This window comes from Myotis lucifugus, unplaced genomic scaffold (genome assembly GCF_000147115.1).
Source record: "Myotis lucifugus unplaced genomic scaffold, Myoluc2.0 scaffold_374, whole genome shotgun sequence".
Classification (NCBI taxonomy): Eukaryota; Metazoa; Chordata; class Mammalia; order Chiroptera; family Vespertilionidae; genus Myotis; species Myotis lucifugus.
The window spans coordinates 75,718-84,979 of NW_005871422.1; positions in this window are offsets into that span (position 1 = coordinate 75,718).

Consider the following 9,262-nt stretch of genomic DNA (forward strand, 5'->3'; position numbering starts at 1 on the left):
CAAGGACAAGACCAAGGTTCTGAGCTGGTGACTGCAGAGCGGTTAGGCGGAGTGGGGCCCTGAGCGCTGGCCCCCCGCTGGCCCTTGCGGGAGTGATCGCAGGAGGCACTCAGGGCGCAGGGAGCCCCGGACGGGTGCAACCTCCCTGGTGGGCGGCGGGCAACGCTGGGCCTGGAAGGTTGGTCTACCCGGTCCACGTGGCAGGTGTGTCTACGTGGCTCCTGTCCTCCGCCTGGCCGTGTAAGGTGGCCAATGGGTAGGGTGGGAGTGTGGGGTGTTTGCGGGCTCCGCCCCCTGCTCCCCCGGAGTGTGCCAGATCCTTTGCTTCTGGCCGCAGTGACAACGTGTGGGACCAGCTGGCCAGGTGGTTGGAGCAGGCGCTGAGCTGGAGCGCTGGCCCCCGCGGAAGTGGACGGAGAGGAAGCCTGTCAACTCACCCAAGCCATGAGGGCTCCTCCTTAGCACCGACCCCCCAACATGAAGGGCAGAGCCGCCCAGGAGCTTGGTGCTGATGGAACCGGGGGACAGTGTGCAGTGACCAGCGGAACCTGGGCTGTCCTGTTCCGCCTGCCGTCACACGAGGGCGGGCCGGGCCCTTCTCACCAACATCTGATTCTTAGCACAAAACCGCCAACAGCCCTGGCTGGTGTGGCTCGGTGGACAGAGCGTCGGACCTCGGACTGGAGGGTCCTGGGTTCGATTCCGGGCAAGGGCACGCACCTGGATGCAGGCTCCGTCCCTGGCCCTGGCTGGGGCGCGTGCAGGAGGCCAGCAATCGCTGTGTCTCTCATCATTGATGTTCTCATCTCTCACTCCCTCTCTCTTCCTCTCAGAAATCAGTAAAAATATATGAAAAACAACCACAAAGCCCGGCGGCCACCACAGGCAGAGAGCAGAGGTGGGCGCCCGTGCCCCGTGGAGTTTGCGAACTGGAGCCGGAGATGCCGGCTTGGCTGGCCCAGGAGGCAGCAGTGAGGGACTGGAGACAGCTACCAACGTGGATGTTTCTCGTGGCCACGCACACGCCCTTCCTCTCCCACCATCTCGGGTCTGACCACAGGGGTCTGACCACGGGGGGTCTGAGGCACAGGCTGGTGCTGCAGCTGGAGGGGGACAAGCCCCCAGGCTTATCTGGGGCCACGGCCGCTGCCGTTGCTGGGCCGGAACGTGGGGAGCCCCTTGGCGCCCTGTCACCACCGGGACCCCATGACTGCAGCCCGGACCGCATCGCCTGGCCTCCTGCCAAATAAGGCGCCAATGAGAATAACTGCCTTTTAAATTGGGGACCTGACTCTCCAAAGATCACAACTGAGTGTCCTCCAGGGCATTGGCCATCACTCCAAGGAAGCGCTAAAGCGGGCGCCAGTCCAGGCGGAGCCGCAGCCACAGGCCATCCCTCTGACAGCACCAGCCCCTGCCGCCTGCTCAGTGGCCCTGAGATACCCACACTGCCCGTTCCCCTGACCATCAGGCCGAGTGGGAATGTCCAAGCTCCTGGGAGGAGAGGGGGCACGTAGGCAAAGCCCCATGAACAGGATCAGAAATGTCATTTGTTCTGAACACCCGAGGTTACTGGTCCCTTGGCAATTGAATGACCCTGTTAGCCAAGCGCATCCTTTCCTGGGAGGCTGGGAAAGAACGGGCCTACTGCCTTTCATCTGGGACAGACGCTTCCTTTTACTGTTCGTGACTCACTCATGGCTACCTCAGGCGGGGTCGTCTTGAATGGGTGATCGATCACCTATCTACCTACCTACCTACCTGCCTGCCTACCTACCTACCTACCTACCTGCCTACCTACCCGCCTGCCTACCCACCTGCCTGCCTACCTACCTACCTACCTGCCTGCCTGCCTGCCTACCTGCCTACCTACCTACCTACCTACCTACCTACCTGCCTACCTGCCTGCCTAGCTGCCTACCTACCTACCTACCTGCCTACGTACCTACCCGCCTACCTACCTACCTGCCTGCCTACCTACCTGCCTGCCTACCTACCTACCTTCCTGCCTACCCGCCTACCTAATTACTCTGTGAACCCCCTGCCTGGCATTTATGCCCAGACGCCTTTGAAACTTCATGGGACTGACACTTAGGCTCAATTTGAACACCAGTGAGCTCGTTTTCTCTACATGCCAGTGAAACCCTGTAAAGACACTCCTCCCTCCTCTCCGGGTAGAGAATGTGTCACCTGGGACAGGAGACCAGGCTGGCAGGGTCGGGCACCTGATGCAGCTCGGGGAGAGGTGCCCCCCTCTCTGGCACCACAACTGCACCCCTTTGCCCTGCCTCCGGGCACACGGGCAGGACAGGCTGGAGGGTGCTCATGGCAGGACCACTGCCTGCTGTAGGCGCTGCTTCTGCCCGACAGACTGCGGGGTGGGCTCTCCTGGCACTGAGCCGATGCCAGCGGGCCAGGCGCCCTTCCCCAGGAGAAGTGAAGGTCACACGGCTGTTCTTGGGCTTTGCCTCGCCCTGGGCGTCTCTCCCTCGGGCTCCCAGCCTCAGGCTGGGCTGTCGGGAGGGTTGTCTGTCCCGCGGGCTGATCGGCTCCACCGAGGCCCAGAATCTGGGTGCCTGTCCCCCTGGAGCCCTGGAGCGGGGGACTTTCTGTGCTTACTTATTTTAAAAATATATTTTTATTGATTTCAGAGAGGAAGGGAGAGGGAGAGATAGAAACATCAGTGATGAGAGAGAATCACTGATCAGCTGCCTCCTACACGCCCCCTGCTATGGATCCAGCCCACAACCCAGGCATATGCCCTTGACCAGAATTGAACCTGGGACTCTTCAGTCTGCAGGCTGATGCTCTATCCGTTGAGCCAAACCAGCCAGGGCTCTCTTTGCTTATTTTGAACTCTGCCTGGCAAGGGGCCCTTTTGAAAGTGCTTTCTCTCCCAGGAGCCGGAGCTGACATTCACAAGGCCCACCCGCCCGCCAAGGAGTAAATCTGATCGTGGAACGAGTGATGGAAGTGCAGAGCTTCCAGGGAAACGTACCCTCCCTTAACAGGTTTTTCCTTAAAGGTCAGGTGGTAAGACCTTTCCGGTCAGTGCTCTAGCCGCCCACTTTGCTGTCTTTCTGTGGATTCTCATTCGTGGCCCAGCCTCGACGGGGCCGCCCTCCTCTCTGGGTTGGGACCCTCATCCTCACGAGGGTTCCCACGGGCAGAGAAGAGGGCTGTCTGTGTCGGCGCCTCCAGGATCCCCGGCTGGTTTAGTTAAGCATCTCCTTGAAGAACTCTTAGCTTATCAAGAGAATATTTTACAAAGAGGACCCGCTTTGAAAAGATCATGAGTATTTATACCAGACCTATCGGAGCAAAAGACTCGAGGCAAATCGTAATAAAGAAATCATTACCTCGGAGAGAAGAGAGGTAAGTGCGTTTGAAAGGAGAGCTGGGCGAGAGGCCTCCACCTGCAGGCCTCTCTGAGGAGAGAACCACTTGAGCGCTTGGGCACTTAATTCTACATCTCCCGGCGGTTTATGGAAAGATCCAGATGCTAAAGAGGAGGCCGCTCTCGCGTGCACTAACGGGAGCCATGAAGGAGAACGGAAGAGTCAGATTTCTTAGCTCAAGCCCAGAACGTCTTTCTTTCTGAAGACAAGATGAACCACAGGGTAATCAATATTTTAACTGAAGTTTTTTTTTTTTTTTTTTTAAAAAGAGAATTTAAAAACCAGAATTCTTTGCCTTAAAAAGAGTCGAGGAGAGGACTTGCATGCTCTGGTCAGGCACGTAAGGAGCCTAGAAGTTACCCCTTCATTCTAATAAGAAAAAAGCTAAAGAAGGCAAATAATCAACAACTCTTCTTAGATCTGTCACAGAAGTGAGGTCGCAGGGCCCACTCCTGCCCTGACACTGGAGAGACAGGTGGGGTGGAGAGTCACAGCTCACCAGAGCGGAAACCTCACGGGAACAGGTGCCGGGCAGGAAAACCTGAGCTGTAATGGATGGATTCCGGAGGCTCATGGTGGACACGCCAGCAGTTAAAGGCTCCAGGGGCTCTTGGTCACATGGAGGGGCCCATAGTTTGGTGAGCTTTCCTGCCAGGAGCTCAACCAGGACCTCACATTGTGCTTCCAACAGTGGGCAGGGTAGGAGCTTCACAAACAAGAAAAAGCTAAAGGAGCTCATCACCACCAAACCAGTTATATGAAATGTTGAAGGGTAGTCTTTAATAAGAGGAAGAAGAGATAAAAATATGAACATTATAATGGCCACAAATGCATCCCTATCAACACTTGAATCTAAAAATAAAAACACACACCAAGAAATCGAATGAACAAAATAAACTGATGAATAAACCAGAATCAGAGGCATGAAATAGACTGATGAATCTCAGGGGGATGGGGGGAGTGGGAAGAGATTAACCAAAGATCTTACCTATGGACATAGACAGTAGGGATTGAAGGCCTGGAGCTGGTTGGGAACTGGGTGCAGGGGAGCAATGGGGAAAAAAAGGATGACATCTGTCGTATTCTCAACAATAAAGATTTAATAAAAATGTATCCGAGCACTCCGTTCTTTTTTACTAAAGTATGCCCCCAGAGGAAACCATTTCCCAGAGCTCAACCTGCTGGCGAATTGAAGTACCCAACTTTAGCCCCCGTAGCCATTATGTTCCACCTGGGTTGTGGGGTGGGTGGTGGAGGCAGAAAGAAAAACATGAGAGGCACCAGTGCAGGTCACAGTCCAGGGACAGGCTCTCCAGGAGACTGAGACCTACTCATAGGACCTTAGAGCACTTCCCTTCCCCCAACACCTGGCCGCTAATCACTAACAGCCTATTTACCACAGTTCCTTGTACCTAGTCCATCATGTCCACCTTGCAACAAAAATTATAAGGCAGACAAAAAGACAAACATTTGAAGCGAAAAAACAAGCACCAGAACCATAGACAGATATTGAAGGAACGCTGGACGGATCAGATCAGGAATTTTTAAAACACTAATGTTTAGTATGTTAAGGGATTTAATGGAAGAAGTAGACAACATACAAGAACAGATGGGTAATGCAAGCAGAGAGATGCAAATTCTAAGAAAGAACCAAAGAGAAGCACTAGAGATGAAAACCATTGTAATAGAAATGAAGGATGGACTCATTAGTAGAATGGACATGGCTGAGGAAAGAACCCTTGAGCGTGAGGGTATTACAATAGACACTTCCAACAATGAAAAGCGAGAGGACAAAAAAAAAAGGCTGAAAAAACCCCCCCAAAACTGAAAGAGAATATTCAAAAGCTGTGGAATAATTCAAGATATATTTGTAAGTATAATAGGACTCTCAGAAGGAGAAGACAAAAAGAAACAGAAGCAGTGATGACTGAGAATTTCCCCTAAATTAATGTCAGACACCAAACCACAGATCCAGGGAGCTTAGATAACACCAAGCAGGATACATGCCAAAAAATGTCACCCAGGCACATCGGATCGATGCTTCAGAAAATTGGTGATAAAAATCTCAAGAGATGCCAGAGGGGAAAAACACCTTAGCTAAAGAGGAACAAAGGTAAGAATCATGTCTGACATGTGCTCAGAAACTATGTGAGCAAGAGGAAAGTGGAGTGAAACATTGAAGTGCTTAGATTTAAAAAACCCACCAACCTAGAATTCTGTATCCTGTGAAATTGTCTTTCAAAAGTTAAGGAGAAATAAAGATTTTCTCAGAAAATGCTAGTAGACCTCACAAGAAATGTTAAAAGGCATTCTTCAGGGAAAGAGAATGATAAAGGTCAGCAACTTGGATCTACGTTAAGGAAAGAAAAATCATCAGAGAATGAATAAGTGAAGGTGAAATAAACACTTTTATTTCTCTATTAATTGATCTAATAGGTAACAGTGTGTTCAAAATATTAATAACAATCATTAGGAATTTTTTGTTTTGTTATTCTAACATGTTTGCTCTTCGCATAAAGGAGTATACTGGTATTTGAAAGTGTATTTGGATTAGTTGTAAATGTATATTGCAAACTTTAGGGAAACCACTCCAAAAATGAAAAGAAATATAATTGATATGCTAAGAGAGAAGAGAAAATGGAATTATATGAAATGCTCAACTGAATAAAAAAATCAGAAAAAGAGTATAAGACAAACATAGAAACAAAGAATATGGGCAACAAATAGAAAACAGTGACACATATAGTAGATATTAATCCACCTATACTGGTAATCACTTGAACATCAATGGTCTAAATATACCAATTAAAAAACAGAGATTGTCAGGGAGGATAAAAACAAGACCAGAATATATGTTGTGTACAAAACAAATCTACTTTAAATATACAGGTACGTGTAGACTGAAAGTAGAGGGACGGAGGAGGATGTATGGTGCTGGCACTAATGGCGAGAAAACAAGAGGAGCCAACTCAGAGGAGCAGAGTGCAGAGCAGGGACGTGATCAGGGATAATAAGGGAGTCACATACCCACAAAGGGGTCAATATTTGAAGAAGACTGTGCCTATTAGAAACGACAATGATCTAAGATTAATAGTTGAAGCTTCTGTTTTATTGTGATGGAGTGATGAAAACAGTCAGAGGCCTTCCGAAGGCTCAGGGTCCAGGCTTCTTTTGCAAAATCTCACAAGCCCTGTTGATATGAAAATTTCCAACCATCCAGCCTTAATAGCAGGAAGTGGAGAAGAACTGCCTTCTCTCATGGTTATAAGAAGGGGGTATCTTCATATGGAAAGTCTGGAGATGACTTTTCTGTTCTACTGACTGAAAGTTTGGGACCATTTCCTGCTGTTAAATACATATAATGGTGAAGGAGGCTGTGGCTCGTCCACAGGTGGCAATCTGTTATTAATATTGTTTGTTCCAACTGTGAGCGAGTGCGGGCAAAGGCAGGCAAACGCGGTGATCCTGGCATACACTTATTTTGGGTGAGGATGTGAAATTGTCTCCTAAACAGATGCCCAACTGTTTCAGATTATTCTGTGAATTACAGTAACTTCAGTAATTAGGAAAAGAAAATCCTGATTTTTTTTCCCTTGGCAAAACCTCTGTCGAATGCCCTCTGACCTGGGAGGGAAGCTCTTTTCTCCCACCTGCAGATAACCCGGGTGGGGAGGGGGCGGGATTCATTAAACCCAATCAGTGCTCTCCTTTCTAGCATGGCTACTAGCCTAGCCAGTATGGAGACTGGTGGGAAAAACAGCACCATTCTCATTCCAGCGTCTCCAGCAACATGTGTCAAGTGCAGTGAGGACACGTTCTCCCCAGAGCTGCAGGATGCTGTGCTTTGGAGGAGAGGGCTGGCTGTGGGCCCCACTTCCAGCCCTGGATGGAGATCCCTGTGTGGGACCTGCATGCAGCCAGTGCCGTCTGGGCAGCCGGGTGGTTGAATCTGACTGTAGATGCAAAGCCCTCTGTCACCACCTGAAACCTTTTGTTCTTACCTCCATGTTTACTGTCAACCAGCTCACATCTCACAGAGCAGGACTCACCTGGCCACAGGTCTGGTTCCTTCGTTCACGGCTTCTGGGGACCTCGGATGAGCTGTTAGCTTCCCGGAAACACAGCTGAGCACCTGGGCAAGAGGAACAGGAGGTCACCGACTTCCCATCTGAAGCCCAGCACCTGCGTTGTGAATTCTGAAGCTGTGCATCCCCAGGGTTGTGGGCCATCCTGCCACCCGTGCAGGACCAGGGTTAGAAGCAACCATCTGCAGCTGTTGCTCTGTCTTCTCCTGGTGACAGCTGAGGACACATGCAGCCACGGCGGTGAGAGGTGGCTGGGATTTGCACTAGGCCCGGGAAGGCTTCGGCGAGGGGTTTCTAACTTCAGATTTCTCCGGATGAATGAAGCTGAGGCCTGACCCTTATGCTGCATCTCAAGAGACAGTCAGTTGTCAAGTATATATTTTTTTACATCTATTGAAATTAATGACACCGTTTTTGAGAGTGTCAGGTTGAGAGTTAAAAAGTCATTTCATGAAACAAAAACGCAGTCTCCATGAATTGGTTTCTCCAAATTGTGCAGCTAACGTCTCTGGCCCAGAATTCATGTAATGAATAGTAATTCTTACTGTGTTTGAGGTGCTTGACATGTATCATAAGTTTCATAAGACTTCTCAATATATTGTTTTTTTAAAATATTTTTATTGATTGCAGAGAGGAAGGAAGAGGGAGAGAGAGAAACATCAATGATGACAGAGAATCATTGACCAGCTGTCTCCTGCATGCCCCCTATTGGGGATCGAGCTTGCAACGCGGGTGCATGCCCTTGACTGGAATTGAACCTGGGACCCTTTAGTCCGCAGGCTGATGCTCTATCCACTGAGCCAAACCAGCTATGGCATGAATATATTGTTATTCCCATTTTGTAGGTGGGTAAGCTGAGATTGACATGCATTAGGTAAAATGCCCAAAGTTAGAATTGGTTCATCTTTCAGGATAATGCAAGGCCTGCCCGAACTCAAGGTCATATTCCAGTCCTAGGACCTCTCCACCAGTATCCCCAGGTCTCAGGGCAAGAGAATTCATGGCCCTTATAAGATCCAGAAGCAGAAAACCATGAAGTTAGGAACATACAGCTCAAAGCCAGTCTAAAAGAGCTAACACTGTAGAGTAGTTTATACAGTCGAATCCCCCACCCCTAATATTGCATCTCAGTTGCAGCTCAGCAGTTCTCCCATTATGTTAACACAGCCCATCCTGAGCAAACTAGGCACTTTTATGAGAGAAGGGGGGCGGGGTCTACGATGAAAAATGGGACCTTGCTTTCACTGGGCATTTGTAAGTCCTCAGGGTCCTAGCTGGGTATCTTCGTGTAGGTCTTTGACATCTGCGGTGGACAGCAGCTGCCCATCAGCACTGAGAATAGCGGATGGATCTGGGTGTCCGGTAGGACTTCCTATGAAGACTATGGATTGGACCAAATATCTAATGAATAGCACATCAGACTCACTCAGAGAGATGTCTGAAGAGACACGTCCACACTGTGTCTTTGTGAATGTCCAGCAAGTTTTCAAGATGACACGGGTCTCAAGTATACCACCGTGGACTTGTGAGAACCCAACCACGGATGGAAAAGGGGACGAGCATGCAGTATATTCAGAAGCCAAATTAAAGGAGGCAGGAGACCCACAGGCAAGGACACAGGTCAGCAGGGCGGACTGAAGACTCCCGTGTCAGCTGCCCAGACCAGCTTCCCTGAACTGTGCTTGAGTCCTGACTTCACATTCTCGCAGGGCTTCCCACGGCCCTGCGTTCTACGTCAGGAGTGTGAGCAGCCTCGTGCTGATTGGAAGATGCCGGTCT